Raw genomic sequence first — 5,946 nt, 5'->3', positions numbered from 1 at the left:
AAGACTGGAAAATCAGCAAAGGCATTTACAGGGGCCCTGAAGGCCTCCCTCTGAAAAAGGTCAAATAAAAATTCTAGTATAAGAATCTTGAGAACTTTGCTCTAGGAGTTCTTTGCACAGAAGTCACTATGTTTTATAAACTTTTAGAGCATCACAATGGCCTGGCCTACTTGGTGATGAAAGGTTCTGCCAAACTGTCCATTGGAATAATTTTAAAGTCTTGATTTTAGGTAGAGTTCATTGGCTCTGCATTAGGAAATTTTTGTCTTGAGGGGACAAAGGTGTCATCTGCCTGTGCCTGTTTGTTCTGATCTGACACAGTAATGTCTCTCCCTGAAAGTAAGCAAGGACCGCAATTTACCATCATTAACTATGCTGATGATCGGTTTTAGCTCAGATGCTGTATTAACAATCTGTCCACAAGTGGGAGGGAAAAAAAAAAAGCCCTGGGTTGTTCATTTAATTCCAAACGAAGAGAAGATGCATTTAATAAATTCACTCTTGCCGCTTCACTGAAATTTCTACTGAAAGGACATACCTTTCTTCTACATTTTAGCAGAAGCCATTTCAAGCCTTAGGAGAGTCAAATTCTTGGAGGACAGAGAAGGACACACCATACTGTGCCGTGGAGGAGGGATTAGGGTGGCCACGCCCACTGTGGAACACTTGTCTATAATTGCAGAAGTGAAGAATGCAGGTCAGACGGAGTTGCTATCATCTCAGCCCAGTTCCTACAGGAATTCAGTGCTCCCTGACCTTTACCCATACCCCAAATCCACACCATTCGCCACTCAGGTCATATCCAATTATCTGGCAAATTCCTTGTGTCAGCATTGGACAGATCTTCAAGAAAAAGGATAGTTATTATCATAACTTGTTGAGGATTTACTAAGATCGGAAACTCCACCAAACATTTTACATTAATCGTTTTTCTTAATTTTGTGGTGGACACTATGGTGCACCACCCAGAAGTGCCTCCTTCAGGACTGGGTTACTCATTGCTGGGACTTGTGTTGGTAACTGGTAAAACTCCTGTAAATGATCTTGGCCAAAGTGAGCTGCCTCACCAATATTGTGTCTCCTCCCTAGGGACTGCCCTCATCCAATGACAGCTTAATGTGGGGGGTACAAAAGCCAGTCCCTGCATTTCAAAGAGGAATAGCTCAGAAAGGACAATTCAGTCTCAGGGATCTTTATAGAATCAGCTGAGTACTCTATGTCAATTGCACTATACATGCAACCTTTTTCCTCTGCCTAATCGTGCTTCCCTCATCTCTCCCAGGTGTTGTTCCTGAAAGTATTCTCTAATAATGCCATTGCATGCAAATCAGAATTTCAACATCTGTGTCCTGGGTTAGCCAACCTAACAACAGTTGAAACCAGAAGTGATCCAGGTAACACTGAGACCTCACGTTTGAATCAAGCAGTACCTTTCCTACAGATGGCTGTCCAAGTGGGCGGAGGGTAAGATAGACAAGCTGGAAAGCACCTCTTCTCCTTCTTGGCTCTCTCCAGCAGAGCACGGGGATCTAAGGACTGCATTAAGGCAATATTAGCCACTTATTCAAATTATGGCTTTGAGTTCTAGCTTATTTACCTTTCTGTTTAAAAATCATTCCTCGCAGACTGTATTCATGATCCTCAGAGGTTGGCTATAAGATGTAGCTGTCTTTCTTCTTGGCAGAAAACCTAAATACAGTTTTGCAATGTGCCTTAAATCTTCAAGAAAACCCTGTAATTAAAAATTTATCTTCCTACATAAAAGTTCAAAAATGGCACCAGGACACCAGTTGCTATGTAAGAAATCTGTCTTTAAAAAGACATCAGTTTGTTATGTGTTACTATGAGCAGATGTTCAGTTTGTGGGAGAATGTGGGTTTTTTTTATTTCTCCATTTGTGTCATTTCCCTGTCCCCATTATCCATCTGGTACCTTTCTATGAATATCCTAGAAGCCATGGGGTATCTTTTGGGACACACGGTCAGGATCATTAGATTGATAGCTTTTCAAAGCAAAAGACAATTTCCTTTAGTAAAGTGATGTAATTTAAAGGATTTTTTTTTTAAGGAGAATATGGACAGATGAAAGGCAAAATAGTGAAATGTGGGAATGGGTCATTCTCCACATGTGCCTGAATGTCCCAGTGTCTGGGCTGCTGATCTTGCCCACAGCTCTGCCACATGTCAGATGTACAATGAGGCCGTGTCAGATTTGGGTTCAGAAAACAAACAGCTTATTCCAAAATGTCTTCATCTTAATTAATGAAGACAGATTAATATGCTTCAAATCTTATACTGAATCAAAACTGAACAATATTCTTTTCTTAAAGATTTTAAGAATGCCAGTGTTTTAAAGACATAGAATAAATGTTTGGGAACTTTTATAATTTTATATTAAGGCAGGCAACTGGTTTTATGGTTTTGCTAGTCTAGCTATTACAAAGTTAATATTTTTTAATTCTCTTATTGTGTTATTAATGAATTGTGAAAAATTAAGTCTAAATCCTGAAATTCTGTGGATGTTATTCAAATGGTTAAATGTCTTCTCCTCAAGAATAGTTATGAAAAATGAAGTGTAAGGCATTGCATTTGAGTATATTCTGAAAAGGACTAGTCTTTAAGTAGGGGCACGTTTTCTATATTCATCGGTAATTTGAAAACAAATTGATTTTTTTCTAAAGTGGGGAATACTGAAGGATTCCTTACACAGAGATTGACCAAAGGATTCATTTCAACATATATTCACTATGGATGCTCTGTATGCATAAGAAATCCTCCTTCACCCTCTCAAAAAAAAAAAATATAGAAGAAGAAGAAAAGAAAAAAGAAAAACTGCCATAATGCTAAAGTTGGCGAATATTTCTAACTGAAGGATAAAATACCTACTATTTACTGAAAGACCATTTTGTAAAGGATGCTTAAAATGTATGATTTTTAATCTTATATTTTAATAACCCTATATTGTAACTTTTTTAACCACATCTTGTGAAAAATGAGGTCCAGAATGATTCACTAGTTTGCTGATTATCACCTTCTGGATGTGATGGATTCAAACATAAGGCTGTTTTATTCCACACCCATTATCCTAACTACTGCATGCTTTTATGTACATCACACACACACACACACACACGCACACACACACACACACACACACACTGTAAGAATAATAATAGTAGTATTCAGTCCAAGTTGTGTGGGGCTATAGAGCAAGAGAGATAAACTCCAAATAAAGACAAGTCCTGGACTGTGTAAGCTGAATTTCACAAAGTATAATATTTTGTCAAAATAAACTCTGTTTAACTTCATAAATAAACTCCAAATAAACTCCAAATAGCAATGCATGAAAACTACTGTATTGTGATAAATTTATTGTGACTAGAGAGAAACGTATTCAGAAATGAACTGAATTTACTCAGCCAGATCCAGAATATTAATTTTATTCGATTAAAGGATACTCATTTACTTATTAATGTTAAGGGCAAATGTTAAAATTTAGTTAGTAACAGCAGGTCATATTTTTCATTATATTTCAGAATTTTTGTGGTAAAGCAGGAATTCTACCAACAACTCATTCTTGGTCTAACATGAACATCCAAAAGAGGATCATCTTATTTTATGATTGAGGACTAATTAAAGGTACCACCAATCAATCAGATTGGGGAATAGACTGACTTTCATTTGTTTTAAAATGGAAGTTATGGAAGTAAACATGACTATAGAAGTAAACAACATTTAACATAGTGCCTGGCACGCAGTACAGACTTAATATTTGATGAAAATTGATAGAATGATCAGTGCAGTATATCAACATTGCTGTGTGCTTTGTGGAACACTTTGGAGATCCTAAAGTTCATTGGGCATAAACAATCTTTTATTACCTTGCAATTTTATAAGCAAATATGATCTACAAAGGAGTTTCTATAAAACATTCAGAAGGAAAAATCCCAATTATTCCCATAACTTTGCCTCATTTTAGAGTAGACAGGTATACAGGAGACAATCACCGGAAAGTCCTTCAAGAAAAGCCATTGTTGTATATTCATTAAGAGGATGTATGTAGCAGGAAGTAATGCATCCTTTTTTTCAAGCCACTTTTTATAATATTTATTTTACAAGATTATTATAGAAAAGAATCCTCACACTAACCCTGTGTTCCAGAACTGAATGGATTATTTAGTTGTCGAAAGATTTCCATGTGGACGAGAATCCTAAACTAAATGAAACAGGACACTGTGCTTTTATTAACATTGATCTTTTTTAAAAAAATAAAAAAAAGAAAGGTTTCAGAATAGTCTTATTTAGTGATGACTGCTCAGTAGTTTACATAAAACAGAATCAGTTTTGTTTTGTAATAGGAAGTACACAATATAAGGTTAAGATTGATTTTTAAAGTAAGACAGTGCTGCTGCCTATTTTGTAAATAACAAGAAAATATTCAGTTCATTTCGATAAATTATTAATCTAGTTTTTTATGTTTTATTTTGTTTTGTTTTTACAAAATCATGAACACTTGTGACAGAGAAGAGAGACATCAAAGCCTGACTTCTTTAGCTAGCAGCCTGGGGTGAGAAGGAAAGTACCTCCCCTCAGAAGCTACTTGGTCTGCAATAGATTGTGTGTAATCCAACTACATGACTTCTCACTTTATGACTTTTTAATGAAATATATGGAAAAGATTAAAATACTAACATTTTTTCCTTTTCTTTTACAGCTCCCAAATCACCAGAGTTCTTGGGATGAGTCAGTTTTTGTTAATGAAGCCCCTTTCTGTTCCATTTGCCTTATATTTTGTAGCAGTTCTTTAGTACTGAGAACCTGCCAGATTGAAAGGCACAATTAAGCTAGGAATTGGAATCCTCCTCCTCAGGGGCTTCTGACCTATGTGGGAGAAAGCGACACATACTTGCAAGATAAGTAACAGCTCCAGGCTGTGTGGGCTAAGCCCATAGAGAGGTGTAGTCACTGTCCAGGATCTGCCAGAGAAAAGCCTCCACGTCTGCTGCAGGAATTAAGCGAAGATCCTGCCTAGTCCCTCGTTAGAGAATTCTCATCAAACTTCATGCTGTGGCGGGGTAGGTACTATGCCCTTGCTTCTGTTATGTTTTTCATAATTCCTCTTAGAACTTTATTTTTGCATCCTGGTTCTTACCAGCTAATCAGAAGTTTGGATATTTAGTCCCCAGATCCTGAATTTCTTTTGCTTTAACATACATGTGTAAGGGCAAATACAGCTCACAGTCTATGTGAAAATACTCATGTTCTCTGGCTCCTGAATATAACTGAGAATGATTTAAAAAAAAAAAAAAACTTAAGAAAACACACAATTAATCAGAATAGTTTCTCGGTCCCGACATTGCTAACATTGAGCCAGATGATTCCTTCCTGGGGGTGGGGGAGGCTGTCCTGTGCATTGCAGATATTCAGCAACATCCTTGGCTTTTACCTACTAGATGCCAGTAGCACCCCAAGCCAGTTGTGACAACAAAAAATGTCTCCAGATATTGCCAAATATCCAAGGGATTGTCCCCAAATGTCCCCAATTGAAAACCACTACCCTAGAATAATGTTACACCTCAGAAAATGAGATGATAGATATAGATAGATAGATAGATGATAGATAGATAGATAGATAGATAGATAGATAGATAGATAGATAGATAGATAGATAGATAGATAGATAGATATAGATAGAATATATGCAGACGGAAGAGCCTTACCAGTCTCAAGAGTGAAGCAACAAACAATATTAAGAGGTTTCAGCCACAGAAACAAACCATCAGGATTCAAGGGCATCTTTTATTAGAATGGATCATTTTAATAGTATATGCAAGCTTTTCTAGAGGATGCTTATCTGTATTCTTACTTACGTCACACCCTGACCCACAAGGCAAGTAGTGAGTGAGAACCTCTACATGCAGCAGTGGTACATGTTGGACACTGAAGC

Source organism: Pteropus vampyrus, unplaced genomic scaffold (assembly GCF_000151845.1).
Source record: "Pteropus vampyrus isolate Shadow unplaced genomic scaffold, Pvam_2.0 Scaffold89, whole genome shotgun sequence".
Taxonomy (NCBI): Eukaryota; Metazoa; Chordata; class Mammalia; order Chiroptera; family Pteropodidae; genus Pteropus; species Pteropus vampyrus.
The sequence above is the reverse complement of the archived record's forward strand: the minus strand, read 5'-3'. Positions refer to the sequence as shown.